This window comes from Grus americana, chromosome 2 (genome assembly GCF_028858705.1).
Source record: "Grus americana isolate bGruAme1 chromosome 2, bGruAme1.mat, whole genome shotgun sequence".
Classification (NCBI taxonomy): domain Eukaryota; kingdom Metazoa; phylum Chordata; class Aves; order Gruiformes; family Gruidae; genus Grus; species Grus americana.
Genome location: NC_072853.1, coordinates 122,827,955 through 122,843,637, shown reverse-complemented (window position 1 = coordinate 122,843,637; position 15,683 = coordinate 122,827,955). Strand labels below are relative to the sequence as shown.

Sequence of the window (15,683 nt, the reverse complement as noted above, 5' to 3'; positions counted from 1 at the left end):
GGTGTCATTTATATTCCAAGGAATACCTCTTTGTGATAGGTTGCTTCAAGAGCACAACACATTTAACATATTTATTCTGTTAAAAATATTCAGGACCAATGCATTAAATGTGGTGGTGAAAATCAATAAGGAGATTTGGAAAGAAAAAAAAAGACAAGTAAGAGCCAAGGTTAGACTGCATGTATGTTAAAAGCTGTGTCTGTTGTCTCAAAAAGCTGTAACATTGGTTAAAGGGATTCTGAGTTTGTTTGCAGGAGGTTAAAATTTCAACAGAGTTGCAGAAGTCTGAAATATGAGTGTGACATTAAGACAATTTGATTACACCTCACCAGGCCAACGTGACTTTTCACAAAGCATTTGTTACAATGTCCAGAAATCTGCTGAACAACCAGATTCAAGTATTTCCTCCCACCACTAGCCCACTAAGACTGGAAAAAAAGAGAAGAAAATCAAAGTACAGTGTCCTGTGCAGTTTAGGAGGGTAGTCAAAAAGACATCTGGCAAGTGGCAGAATTTCAGCCATGGATTCCTTTGTCACTTAGTCAAAGGGAAAATAATGGGAGGAGATGTCCTGTTGCACTGCTGCACAGTAGCTTGTTTTTGTACTTTGCACTTGAAAGAAGAGACCTGATCTTGATCTTCAGGGTAAACCTGATCTCCAAAGAGACCAACACAGAAGGGATAAACACTGAGCACTTAAAACACCTAAACCCTGCAAGACAATTAAGATCATGTCTAATTTCATAACATTGTGATAGAGCTAGTCTGTCAGCACCACAATTAGCAATATGTAAGTGCAAAAACAATAGTCTGTTTTAACTCTGCTAAGCAATCCCTCACCATAGACATAGTCAGAAATATTTCAGGAGGTGAGAGCGTTACAGCTGACTCAACAGCTTGAAGCTCCCTTAGCGTCAGCAGGGACTTCAGAAGGTGCTGAAGTACTGGGTCCATTGAACTGCTGTGAAGATTAAGAGCATGGGTCTCCTTTTAAAGAAGACCCTACTGAAACTTAACAGAAGAGCTGCATTTCATAGAAACGTCCCACCTAACATTAAGAAAACAGTATAGAGTATCATGACTGAGCACCGTGAATGTCAGCGTTATAACTTTAACTCTGCCCCTTGGTCCATCACAGTGCCAGTCTGGCAGGGCACATTTTAGGATAAGCAGCTGGCTGAAAGGAAATCCTGGGAAGCCTATAGATTCCGTTAACAAGTACCTAAAGACATTTCTCTCTATATGTCTCAAGTCCCTCCCAAGCCAGCAGTTGTGTGTCGTTCCCCAGCCTCCCCCCCACCGCTTAACGCACTAGTCTTTCTCTTCTGATACCTCTTTCCTGTGGAGTCGGAAGGAGGGGAAATTCTGCTACTGCTCTGTGAATCCCCTAGGTATTCTGAGAAATACTTTTATCAAATTTACTATCAGGTAAGCATTACGTTGTTCAGGTAATTCCTGGAGGCTATGGAAGGTGACAGTTTAGAGAACAGCCATGCCTCTACTGCCATGAGACTTTTCTTTTTTCCCTGTTCCAACAGGCAGCTGACATGTGGCACAAGTGTTCTCCTTTCACTGTTGTTAAATTCTGACCAAGAATGCTACAATTGTAAATTCATCAGCTTAATCAATATTAGCAGTAATTGCAAGAATAATTTCCGCAGGTTAAATAAATGCTTTCACTTCAGATGAAGGCCAGCCCTTCAACCATAAAGTTGATGTCAGTTGATTGTTCATAATTTTGTCGTATTTTAATATTCTGTTATAACTGGATTATATTTTTTTGAAAGGAAAAATACAAACTAGAAAGTTCCCTTGTTCTTAGCAGTGAGTATTTTACTGTATGGCTTATGACGTTTGAATGTATGTATAGCCTACCTGAACAGTAAGAGCCTTAACTATGCCCAGTTCCTCTTCAACCATTAATAATGTTATGGTTAACCAATACCTGAGCACTGTATCATAAAGCACATGCTCATTTTGACTCTTCATAGATTGCAGATACCTCCATTTGGAAAAAATGGTTTTATGTAGGTGACTATCTCCATTAATTAAGCTATTCCAATCCAATTAGCTTTTTCCAGAGGGTACTTTATCTCATTACAGTTCTCTCAACTTAAACAATAAAACAAATAAGCAAAAACTACAAACCCAATCTCGCTGTTCCCAGTGTCACGATGAGTTCATGTCCTGCTCGCCAGAAAGCGAGCAGTGATGCTAATGCTTCCAGTCAGGCATGCTCTTTGCCTTGATCTAAGTGGGGGTGGGGAGCAACTCTGATGTTCATTAGAGATACTCGTCACTGTCACAAGAGAATGGCAACTCTTCACACTTCTCTGCCTACGGCACAACAGCAACGACCCACCATGGTCCTCATATTCCAGCAGCAAGAAGCTTTTGAACGTAACTTGCCTTTGCAGGCAATCACAAGCCTGGCTACTGCATTTGAAGGAGAGGCCAAAGTTGTGCTCTTGACTCAAACAGCACTGTCCATATGCTGATAGTGTAGCACATGTGCGAGGATTTCCAGGACTCAGGCCCAACATAGTTGTTTCTCACACAGGATTTCACCCAGCCATGTGGAAGTCAGATGCTACCACACACCAACTTGTTTTGCCATCTGGACACTGCTGGAAGCATTTTGCTTCTCATAAAACAGACTGAGATCATCTTTCCTCATTAGCTAGGTCATCGAATGGGTAGCCAAGTTATCATGCCATGTTATAACATGCACATTTCAATGCTTAATCACTTCTGACCAATAGCCTTCACATTACAACAATAAGGACAGAACTCTAATTTTTAGGTTTCTTTGTGGAAACATGCCCCAAACTCATGTTCAACGCTACTTAGCAGTGTGAACAAGCACTAGGTCGTTTACTCAACACTGATACTGATTGGCAACTCTGAGAGCCATGCCCAGACGTTCCTGCTCATTTCTTGCCAGCTTGCAGGACTCTGGCAGATGATTGTAATCCAAGAGAGGACTCGTAAAACCAAAAAGAGGGAGAAATAAAGGCCAGATACGCTGGAACCCATGAGACCAGAGAACAAGCTGTTCTGCCAGTCACTCAGAAGCAACCTCCTCCCTTAGGAGGCATTATAAGTTGGGGGTTTTTTTTGTTAGAGGGCAGGATTTGGATTAATGAGAGACTTGATGGATATAAATAATAATATTGCTATTTGGGAACTTGCATAGTCAAGAAAACTGATCCAAACAATCTGTGAGTGTTCATAAAAATTGTTAGCCCCTGAACTGAAGCAATGTAGGACTTGGTGAGTTAGATCTCTAGCCCTTTTGTCCATAGCAGGTGCAGGTGGTGGCATGCAGGTGGGACTCAGTAGTTGCCAGGGATGGAGAAACTGAGAATTTTGTTCAAAACTGAACATCACCAACAAGCCTGAGAGAGAGAAAACAAATATGCCAAATTGATTTTAAATAAGAGGATTTCAAAGCACTTGTTAGTGATATCAAAAAAGACAATTTGACACACAACTCCTCTCCTCTGGTCTCTGAGGCAAAGCCTTTGTGTCCGCAGTGTTGTATTTTACCGTATCAGACTCTGCAGTAGTGCAAAATCACATGCCATGACCCTTCCTTTTGTCCTGCCCTTCTTCCACAACTGGTGGATTTTCAACCTATATGGATAAAGTGTGATTCAGAGATCATATCAGGGTATTCCTGGTTTCCTTCAGCGCATGGACTCAGAAGGAACAGCATTGTAGACGTTGCTTTATCAAATGACCTAGGTGGAAGCTGGGAGTGCTGTAGAGGACATAGCTGGAGGCAGATGAAGGGAAATAGGACACAAATCTGTAGAAATTCAATATCCATTTGTTCTGCTGCTCATAGAGCAATGTGCTTACCTGAGACGACACTGGCAGCGAGCTTCAGCACCAGGTTCTGCTTTGTAATGATGGTGAGACCTAACAGCAGAATTTCCCTGTGACGTTTGAATGGTTATACAGGTTTTGTTTCAGAAACTAGGGGAAGTATGACAAGTATTATTATGATTAATGGGTGTTGTTATACTGCCCGCTTCCTAGATGTGTTGTAGCTAATTTTAGCCCATGCAACCAACTCTTTGTGCAGTCACATGAAAACACACCAGTCTATGAGGAATGTGCACAGCTACAAGCTGGGCACGTGAATTTTAGATGTCTGCAAAAGTGGCTGATTCTCTTTAGGCACCCTCTCCTCTCTTCTGTCCTGTGGGTTGGCCTCAAAAGGTGTGGTCATAGATTGGTCTCTAGATGCCTGTGTCCAAAGTTCTGCCCTTCCAGTTACTAATTTTGCCTGGCTCTGTGGGATAATTTCAAGGTATCCTGAAAGCGCTATCTTGGCCACTAGCTGTTCTTTGTCCCAAGCTAACTAGCTGTGAAAGTACGGCTCTGAAACCCAGAATCACCCATTCTCACTGAATGCACGTCCCAATGCTATTGAGATCAGGTTGTAACACTGAGGAAACTGTTGCAAGACAGAGTCTCAGTGTTAATGACATGTCCATGCAGACATACCCAGAATCCAGTACGGACAGCATTTGCAGAAGCTGGATTGGGCAACTCTACAGAGCCCAAGATTACCATCCAGGGAGAAGAGCAGAAATAACAAGCGTCAGACATGCAGTCATTTTGGCTGAGCCCCGAATCCTTCATTCACTCTGAAGACAACTTTGTAGATGACTAAATGACAGGTTTGCTTTTGAAATGCAGCAATTACAGCTGATTTGAAGGAATGGTACCAAGATTGATAAGCTTGCCAACCGCTATTTAGCTGGCCTCTCAGGGAGATTGTAACACTGGCCTGAGGGAAAACCCACTTTTTCGATGCTAATGATTAGGCTTAGCTCCTGGGTGATGCTACAAAGGTTGCCTCCTAAGCATGCAACGGTGCTACAGTCACCAACAAACAGGAGTTTCTGGGTGATCTCTTCAGTGACCCTCGCAGCTGGATCTCACCAACTGTGGATGAATCAGTGGCCACTGTCACTGTTTGTCACAGTTTGAAAAGGACAAGGCAAGATGACTGAAAACAGGGGGTTCGAAAAAGGGTATGACTGCCTGGTTCTAACACCACAAACCTGCTGCTTTGCTGACATTCGTGTTCCTACACCACGCGTTGCTGTGTGTGTCGGCATGGTTCTCACAGATGCTCAGACTAAAATTGACTGCTACAGCCACCTGATCTGAATGTCCACATAACCTGGGCCACAGAGTTTAACCCACAACCTGTGGGGTGGGAGAATGCCAGGATGGTCCTGAATGAATGGTGACTTTCTTCTCCAGCTGGTGCACATCGATGTGAGAAAACAATCAGACACAAGATTTTTCATCCAGTCACCAATTAAGATAAGATACCATACAGGTGATAAGCAGTCTGCATGTGTGGTCTTTTGTCTAACTTCATATTTTGCATCTTACAGTAGTCTGGCCAGTCAAGGTGGGAGTCACCTCACCTGACATCAGATGTCTCCATCTGAGCTGGCTTTTATCGTCAGTGAAGAGAAGTAGGTACTTGTAAGGCATGAGTCATCTGCCCTCTTTTAGATGTCTGCATTGGGGTGAGATGACTCAACGCTCTTTCCAATGACTACAAAGGCAGTTCGAACTGCAAGCTCAGATAAAGACATTTATATTGTAATGTTGTCTAAAGTTAGATGAGGTAAGCGCTATTCTTAATATCTTAAGGTGTGTCAGTGGCCCAGTCTCACTCTTGATCTGTCATTTCTAAATAAAACAATGCATTTGCCCTGAGAATGATATGTCTAATTGCCACCTACTTAAGTGGGCACTCTCAAACTGGAAATAGCCCAGTTTCAAATAAAGTGTTTAAAATATCTTATAGAAATGCCTCCTGTCCCTGGCTTATAGCCAGCTTCTATCTGTTGCTGCTGTTTTACAGTCATGTCTTCCTATTATTTTTTAAATTTTACTTCTCCAGCCGCCTTTGACTCCTGATGAGCTGCTGGAAGACCAAACAAAGCATGCGAGGAATGGACACAGCAAAGAGAGAAGCTAAGACATAGTGCTAATTCTGCCAGCTGTATGAAATAAAGTGATTACCCAAAGGACTTATTTTTCACTCTAGTCTCTTTTATTTTTCAAAAAAACTAGCAGTTACTTATGACAGCAATACAGTCTTATCCAACAGAGTGATCTTAGTGGGCAGTGTCCCTTTAAATTAGATTTTTCTAATCAAATAACTAGCTTCATCAAGCAGCCAAAATCAATGCTTTGTATTAGACACGGACCCAAACCCATTAAGGTCTTATTATTTAAGCATGCACCTCCCTTTAGCTTTTATTTCCCCTCAAGGGTTTTCATAGTAAAGCAGGCTTTTTTTAATTAGCCCTTCTGCCCTGGAGTCTTCTATTTGATTTTCCAGTATCCAGGGAAGTATTTTTTTTTTAACTACTCAACCCTTGAATAGAAAATTTTGCCTCTTAGTTCTTCATAACCAGTGATAATAAAGCTTCATGGAAGACATTCTGATAATGCAGAGACAGAAGCGCATAAAGGCAAAGCGACATTTCAAAGGGGCATTAGCTCTGGTATTGGAATCTCATTCATCTAAACTCTCTCCTAAAGGACAAGTCAGCAATTCACGGGGGCACAATTCACACATATATGTGTACATGAAGTGGCATGAAAGGCCCTTTGGTTCAGCAGAGCTGCCTGAACCCAGTGCCCTCGAGCGTGTGGAGCTTTATGAGTGGTGGTGGTGTACTTTTATTTTTCCTTGACTTCATTCGGTTTCATATGGAGAACCGACCACTTGCTTAGCTGTTTCTGTGTGTGTCGCGGGGGACCCAGAAATGATCGTACGAGGAGTGCAGTTATTGTACGAGGAGCAATCTGCATGATCGCTGCCTTCCCGTGTATGCTGAGCAACCTGTGACGGCTCATCAGCCAGCTGCATGCAGTACCACGACTACCCAGGTGTACGCCTCCGTTTCACGGATGCTGTGCCTTTGCTACTTAATCACGGTGTAGCTCATCAATAGTATAACCAATGTATGCGTAATCAATGCATAGTTAATTAATGTGTATATATTCAATGGGCATAAGTATATGTATTGTGAATTCTCTTATCTGCTGGAAATATTATATGCACCTATTCAGGACCGGTAATTTTATTAATGAGATAAGGCCATTGGAACACATTGTCCAAGGGACTCCTCAAAGCTAAGTCTGCATGCTGGACCCAATTGCTACTGGTGACTGGTGAATCTGTATGGTGAGCACCACCCTGTAAGAGCACTAGTGAACTCAGAGCTGCGCTCATCCCAGCATGCCGTCATCAAGGCAGATAAGCTCATCCTGTGCTGCAGCAGCCAGGGCTCCCAGCAGCTGAAAGGGTGTAAAATTGCTGTCGCCTTTCCTATTATCTCCGTCCTTTACACAACAAACTGGTGAGCCAGCCTCGAGTGCCGGCACAGATGTTACACCTCCGTGGTGCAAATCAGCGTGGCGCTGAGCTGGGTCAAACAGACACACCCTCGGTAATTTTCCGTTCTGGCAGGTAATTAACTGTCTCCTTTCTTTTATCAAAGGCTTACACTTAGCTTATTTCTGCACTCGGCTGGCAACTGCCCAAGTCTCTGTACCTTGCTGAAAAACTGGGATGTGGAAAATGAGACCAAAAAGCTAAAGCTTTCAACAAGAGAGAAGCTCAGGAGCCAGCCAGTGAGTGGGAACAAGGCATTTGGTGAAGTTCTACCTCTGTTGTTTTCAAATGAGACATCATCACGTGAAGAATACTTAACACAAATTGCCAGCAAGTTGTCTTCAGGAGCACAAGGCAGTTTCAAGAAATAACTTCAAAAGAAAACTGTTCTCCTCCTTTTAGTGAAAGAATAACTCTGCAAACTAAAAGTAGCCATTTAAATGTCTATGCAAATTATTTCATTCACTGATCATTTTGCTCCTGCTAATGAGTTCATCCGTATCCTCCCCAAATCCCCAAAGCCTGAGAACCTCAAGGTTGCGCACTGTTTTGTGGAAAACCACAATAACAGCAGGTGAAAAATTAAATGTGTTGAAATAGTGTAGAAGAACTGAAATTCCCTGAAATGACTGTCAGACAGCAAATTTTGCCTTGCTTTCTTGGTCCAACAGGGTCATTTTTCAAAGTTAATTGCTTCTTAGCATAAGCTTGTCAGAAGCGAGCCCCAGACCAGTATGGAGGGCTCTAAATTTTATATTAATTTTCATACTCACTCTGTACGTTTTCATATTTAAATTGGGTTGCCACAGAATCCCTGATCCATCCCACCAGGGTGCTCCAGACAAAAAGAGACTTAGGGAAGAGCTTAGTACCATCCTGCTCGCCGCATGGATTTGGAGATATGGTTTTCTTCTGTGTCATCAGCATGTGAGATAATTTCCCGTACAATTGCGTGTGCTTCTCTGCCTTGCATTTCTGCAGGACCCATGCATGCAGGGGGAGCGGGCTGGCCCTGCAAGCAGATGGCTGTCTTTGCAATGCCCCCCCCGCCCCCCCATACTTATTTGTCTTCCACCTCTCTGATGGGACTCCAGGAGCTGTGACTGGGATCATAGACCAGCTCTGCTGTGCTTCAGCCTGCTAGAGGGATGTCTGTGAGTGCAGCTCAGGAGAAGGCCTGTCCATCTCTTCCTTGGATCTGAATAGCCCCTCTGGCTTAGGTACACTGAGCCTACAGGTCCACCCTTGAAATCCTTTCACAAGAAGTAGTGATCTGTAGCAAACCACTCTGCTTTTTGGCCTTCTCCTGTGCTTTTCTTGAGGGAAGGAGTGATTTGTCTAAGCACCTGAGCCTTCAGCTGGCAGCAGGCAGCAGGCAGAGTAGCATACAAGGAATATGGACTGGTCTTTGTGGCCAGGTCCACCTTGCCTCACGGCCACCCTCCAGACCTGACTCCCCTGCAAGGCCATGAAAGCCGTCCACAGCTGGTGGGAGTCCCTGGTGTACCTGATACGCTGAAGCACGTGGACAGCACGGGCTGTTCGCAAGCGGTCAGGAGCTAGGCAGGACTCTGCTTAGAGCTGGTTTTTCAGCAGAGCAGGCAAAATGATAAACAAAATGGGAGTTTTGCCTGTGACCAACGCACAGCCTGCCGGCTCTGCGCCTTGGGCTGCAGTGTGACCCTGAGCAGCGTTGCCCCAGCTTCCTACCTGGGTCTCCATGTCTTGTGGATGGTGCTGAAGTTGAAACAGTCAGGGGACACAATATGAAATGGGTGTTATTAACATCTGTGAAGGATGTGTGTTACAGGAGAGCATGGGCGAAAAACCTATGTAGCGACAAGGTTTTCCTAGCAGGATTTCCTCTGCAGAGACCCCAAGTCCAGCACTGCAGGGGTTAATGGAAACCTGGGGTTTTTTGCAGATTGCATGAAGAACTGATTGACAGCTGCTGCAAAACCACTCTATATGGAGGCTCACCTGTCACCCACAGGTGGGCACGTCATCTCAGCTTGTGGTATGCTCCATCCTCAGAAAGCAAGTATCTTTTTGTTCTCCATTTTTCCATGGGTGTCAGGTTAGTGGTGGATTTTAGCACGTTGCCTTATCTGAACCTGAGTGTTTCTGGTGAGTACTGTAGGCCAAGCCAGTACTGGAAAGCAACTGGAAAGTCATGCTGTACTGGAAAATAACTGGAAATCCCCAGAGCAAAGCATCCGTGGTGCTTGTTCCTGCCTGTGCTGGGAGTTCCCAACCCCTCTGACCTGACACCTTGCCTGCTCGCGTGAGTGCTCCCAACCCTGGTCAAGTCAAATCAAGGCTGTTTACTGTCATAAATCACAGATACTTGCTAACTTAAGGAGGACATGGGGACACAGGTTTCATAAACGTGTGAGCCAGGGATTTTGTGTGCTCCATGTCCTGAAGCTGGCTGGCTGGCAACCTGATGAATATGCTGCTCTTAAAAATATGTGCCATGAATGGTATTTTTAATATAGATGATTTGCTTGGGACATTGCTAGCTGACCGAAAGAGAAGTTTCCCTTTCTAGCCAGACCATGGTTAAGAGCACGCCAAACATGCCAGGTATGCTAGATATTAAAAACAAATACCTAGCTCTTACGAACTGTTTAGATCATTAGCACATCTAAAAACACCTCAGGAAATAGGACTGCCTCAGGCCTTTAGTAGCCATCTAGTCTATCCTTCTGCTCCAAGACAGAATCAATTAGACGTAAATAATTTTTGACGGGCATTTTCCTCGTCTGCTCTTAGAAATCTCCAGTGACAGAGATTCAGTTAGCACCCCAGGCAATCTCCTCCAGTGTCTCACAATTCCTAGAGTTAAGAAACTTAACTTACTTTCTGGTCTAAGTCTCCCTTGCTGCAGTTGAAGTTCACTTCTCCTTGTCCTGCCTGTGGTGGAAAGACTATTCCCTGCACATCAGCAGCAGCGTGTTTGAGGGCTGCCATCCTCATTCTTCTCAGACTTCTGTTTTCCTTTCTTATCTCACTGAGCACTGTCCATTTGTACAGTCTTTTCTCACTGGTGGTGTTATCTAGACCCCCCTCCCCTCCTGGGTCATTGCGGTCCCCTGAACTACTGAAATATATCAACTGCTTTTTTTTCTGGCGTGCTATTAGATGCCTGTGTTGGGTTTGTGTGGCAAGGTTTTTGGTAGCGGGGGGTCTACAGGGGCGGCTTCTGTGAGAAGCTGCTAGAAGCTCCCCCTGTGTCTGATGGAGCCAATGCCAGCCGGCTCCAAGATGGACCCACCGCTGGCCAAGGCCAAGCAATCAGCGCCTCTGTGATAACATATTTAAGAAGAAAAAAAACAGTTAGAGCTTTTGCAGCCAGAGAGAGGAGTGAGAAGATGTAAGAAACTCTGCAGACACCAAGGTCAGTGCAGATGGAGGGGGAGGAGGTGCTCCAGGCGCTGGAGCAGAGATCCCCCTGCAGCCCGTGGTGAAGACCATGGTGAAGCAGGCTGTGCCCCTGCAGCCCATGGAAGAAGGATGAGGGGGTGTAGAGATTCCACCTGCAGCCCGTGGAGGACCCCACGCTGGAGCAGGTGGAGGCACCTGAAGGAGGCTGTGGCCCGTGGGAAGCCTGTGCTGGACCAAGCTCCTGGCAGGACCGGTGGACCCGTGGAGAGAGGAGCCCACGCCAGGGCAGGTTTGCTGGCAGGACTTGTGACCCCTGGGGGACCCCATGCTGGAGCAGTTTGCTCCTGAAGGTCTGCACCCCATGGGAGAGACTCACGTTGGAGAAGTTCATGAAGGACTGTCTCTCGTGGGAGGGACCCCATGCTGGAGCAGGGGAATGATGAGAGGAGTCCTCCCCCTGAGGAGGAAGGAGCGGCAGAAACAACATGAGATGAACTGACCGTAACCCCCATTCCCCGTCCCCCTGTGCCGCTGAGGGGGGGAAGGTTGAAGCCGGGAGTGAAGTCAAGCCCGGGAAGATGGGAGGGGTGGGGGGAGGTGTTTTAAGAGTTGATTTTATTTCTCATTCTTCTACTCTGTTTTGCTTGGTAATAACTTAGATGAATTTTCTCTCTAAGTTCGGTCTGTTTTGCTCGTGACGATAATTAGTGAGTGATCTCTCCCTGTCCTTATCTCGACCTACAAGCGTTTCGTTATGCCTTTTCTCCCCTGTTTAGTGAATGAGGGGAGTGAGAGAGCGGCTCTGGTGGGCACCTGGCCCCCAGCCAGGGTCAACCCACCACAATGCCAAACACAGGACGCAGCACTGTGATGGTCAGTGTCTAATGTATGACACTCACGTATCAGTGTGAATTGAGTGTCTGCCTTTTTTCACTGCAGTGTGGTATCATCCATGCAGGTGAAGTGTGGAACCGTCACCCTTTGGTCCTCCTGCAGAACTTCTGGTGGGTGGGAAGACCAAGAGCCACAGAAGTAAAGCAGCTTGTGAACACTTCCCCTCCGGATCAGAGGCAGGGGTGGGAGGAGGTTGCTTTTAGAGAACTGTGTGAAAAGCAGAGAAAAGACATGGGAACGCAGACGACAAGGGTTCAGAGGAAAGCCTGCAGGCTGTCTGTAGGAGTTCTTGTTGTCAGAGTTGCAGCCAGTTCCCAAACCACCCTCCTGCATCCCAGCCCAACCAGGAGTTTTCACTGTTTGCTCCAGACAAAACCAAAGCAGCTATCTGAGCGTTTGCAGCCTTAAGAAGTTTGCTAGGTGATGAAGGCTGTACGTCACACTAAATCATGACCTGGGCTTACTTAGATATACACATGGAGTCCTCCATGGGTGGTTTGCTGGTGTTGCTGGAGCGGGGTTCAGAAGTGGGGTTCAGAAACCAGCCGGTAAAACAAACACTGCCGTGCCGTAGTGGCATGTCAGCCCTGGCTCCCATGTCTCTCCGCTGCGCTGTTGCATGATGCGTGGCTGAGCGCAGACCCTCCATCTCTCACTGACGCAGCACTAGGTTGGGAGGTGCAGCGCTGAACTCAGAGAGGTCACAGCAATGTGATGTCAGCACCAGTGCAGAGTCAGCGTGCAGGAAGGATGCTGACGTGCGCAAGGGTGGCAGGATGGGGATGAGAAAGCAGGACCCAGAAAGCCCTGAGCGTATTATTGCTCCCTTGTTACCAATTTACATTTGCATTGAGAAGGCAGCTTTTTTCCTAATTGTTACCAACACAGGACATATTTCCTGACTATTTCCTTCTCCCTTCACGCAGCAAGGAGTGGTGTGGTCAGGTAAGCTGCTCCCATTGAAAGCCAGATCGCTTGGAAATGAGAAAGTCTGGATTTGAAGAAAGTCACCTTTTATTTTCCCTTAATGCCCTATTGTTTGGCAGGCCCTGACAATGCTCGATCCCACGTGCACAGCATCCGCGTCTGGAAGGAAGGCGTACCCCGGTGAAAAGACGCGCAAGGCTGTCATCCTGGCTGCTGAGAAACAAAAGCTGCGGGAGGCCCTGCCGTCGGGAGCGATGGGGACGTGGAGCCTCGCAGCTGTCATGCTCTGAGTGAAGCTCCCTATTCACTCACCTCCTGCCATCCGCGCTATCGGGGCCTCCAGATATTTCCCCCTCCCTCTCCTTGTCACTGATGAGCCCCAGGGGATGCTAATGCGGTACCCTCTCCTCTGCAGCATGAACAAGAAGCTCTGTTCCGAGCTCGGTTTAGTAAGAAGCTTCACACTACTAATTAGAAAAGCTTTGGGGTTTGATTGGGGTTTGTTGTTCCATTCTGTTTTGTCCCCAGAAAGCGGGTCTGCAGCGGTGAGCCAGCTCCCGCACCCCCAGCAGGGTTAATTATTTATGAATGTTCCACAGAGACCAGGTCCTGTTGAAAAATGATTAAGTCAAACGCTCGTCGGCTGCACCGCTCGGCTGTTGTGGCAGTCGTTCTCACTGATCGCTGGCAGAGCAGCATACAGCCCTTATTAAAATAGGTAGACTACCTAATTGCCTCCTCTGGGAAAAAAAAAGGCCCTTTCCAAATCCTCATCTCCTTGGAAAATAGCAGACCCAAGATAGCCATTTATACCTATATTAAAATACTTACATGGTATTTACACGACTGTAGTTAACGCATATGCGTGAGTATGTGCACACAGGCATTAGAGAAAGGCGATAGTGATATCCTGAGTATCTTCTGGACGGTGTGAGACAGTGGGCAGGCTGGAGCTATGGTGGTAGGCGGATCTCGCCAGGCGTCACAGGGAAGACAGCTCAGTACAGATGTGCAAGGGGAGAGAGACGAGTAGCTGGTTCCCTTCGCACCGGGCCCTGATGGATGGTCCCCGCCTTGGTGCCCCCTTTGCTACACCACAGCACCATTGACCTTCTCCCAGTCTGTGGTCCCACGGCCCAGCACCTTCGGGCAGGGGCAGGAGAGAGGCTGATCACTCTGTATTTGCAGTATTTTGCAGTATTTGCACTCTAAAAAACCAGGAGCGCAGTTTACCATGTGTCTTAGAGCACTGTTATCAGTACTTTGCCCACTGATCCATATTCTGGGGAGGGCTGAGGCTGGTGACTGGTGTGTCCAACTCAAACCTTTATCTCCTATCAAACACTCACATATCCCAGACACTTGGTGCGGTGCGATCAGGGCCCTGCTGGAGATATGGGACAGGGCGAGGATGGATCGGGAGGGGATGCTGACCCAGTAACCACCTTCTGTTGTGCAGTCAGTGCTGACAGCAGCAGCTTCAATATGTGATGGAGATGTATGTGGTGAGTCCATCGCTGTTTTGTTATACAAACAGCGAATTTTGCTTCCCTGGATGACAGGTGTCTCCAGTTCGGGACTGGATGCAGCTCCTGTCCTGATGGCTGCATGCAGCTTCTCCTCTGCCACTAAAAAGAGAATGGGCTAAAAAGAGAATGAGGGGCACTACAGCCATTTCTGGTCCCCTCCATAAATCTGTTCTACAAATTTGCCTAGCTGAGCTAAACTTTGGGCACCCACATCCTCCTGTGTTAAGTAATGTATTCCACCACTTGAGTACATTTGGGGTGGAGAAACACCTTTCGCTTATTTGAAACTGCCTCCTGCTAGTTTCATTTCACGTCCCTTACCTCCTGTATCAGAGGAGAAAGCGAAAACCTTTTTCCCATTCTCCACCATCACATCACTCATGACTTTACAGGCCTTTAGTATCCCCCTCTGCACTTTCTCTTTTGCGGGAAAAGAGTCCCAGAAACATTTATCAATGTTAAGTTTTATCCACTGTTTCATTGCCCGTTCCCCTTGCAACTCTTTGCATTTGGCTTTCATTTTACTACACCTATTAACTCGAACTGTCGGAGCTGAAGAATTGGTATATCCTGGAGCTCATGTACATCGCGAGTGAGAGTCCTTCTGCCGTGTGGAAAGCTGCTTCAAAGCAGGCGGCCATGGATCTGATTTATGGTGTCCCCAAGGAGAACTTAACTTATAACTCTTCTGAATAGAAATTCCTAAAGATTTTGGAAGCAGCTAGCCTCTGTCTTGTGCCTTAAAACAGAGAGGACAAACCCCTGGTAGCTGATGCCTTAGGGAGAGGTGCGGGGCATTGATCGACATAACTGGCTGCATGTTCTGCTCTGCTGTAGTGCGGACATAGAGCGACGTGAGGCGTGCAGGATCGTGCCTTACTCCAGTTTTCAGAGGGAAGAGGCTGCTTTCTGCACTGCCACCAGCCCATGGCATTTAAAAGCTTTAAAACGCTGGTAGCAAGGGGCAGCTGCCCATGGGTTAGATACAAAAAAAAAAATTTGTTTTGACCTGGAAGGTGGTTCCTCTGTTCCTAGGTTTACAGTGTCTTGGGCCACCAGAGCAAAAGGAAGACGGATTTGTGAAAGCCTATAAATGAAACGTTTACCCAAAAAAATGGGGCAGCTACACTTAGGTGAGCCTTTGCTTCTCTCTGCCGTAGACATATCCCTTTTGTGCCCAAAAGATGGGTGAGGTGAACGAGGTAAATGCTGAGCTATGAATTCCTGAGCCACCCAGCCTGTTACTAATTACCATGATTAAATATTGACACAGTGACTGCACACAGGGCTCCCAGGCAGAGATCAGTACCCCTCCGTGCTGGCAGCAGAGAAATCCAGACAAAGAAATAGTTCCCTGAGCACTCACACTGCAAGACTCCAATCCATCCTACAATTAACGTCCCCTGGGGACTGCCAGCGTGCGTGAGAGCTTGCACAGCTCTAGCAAGGGGCTGGTGGGGGTCAGGAGGTTTCTGATACAAAATCGTTGCCTTTGGGATTCC

General features: G+C 46.5%; 1 long non-coding RNA gene across 1 annotated transcript in view; it reads left to right on the top strand.

The window, feature by feature from the left end:
* The window catches only part of LOC129202513 (uncharacterized), a 36,205-nt gene extending 30,144 nt beyond the window's left edge, over window positions 1-6,061 (top strand). Inside the window, exon 4 of the long non-coding RNA XR_008575729.1 lies at window positions 5,939-6,061. This is a non-coding gene — a long non-coding RNA (uncharacterized LOC129202513). The remainder of the gene's footprint in view (window positions 1-5,938) is intronic.
* The last annotated feature ends 9,622 nt before the right edge of the window (window positions 6,062-15,683 follow it).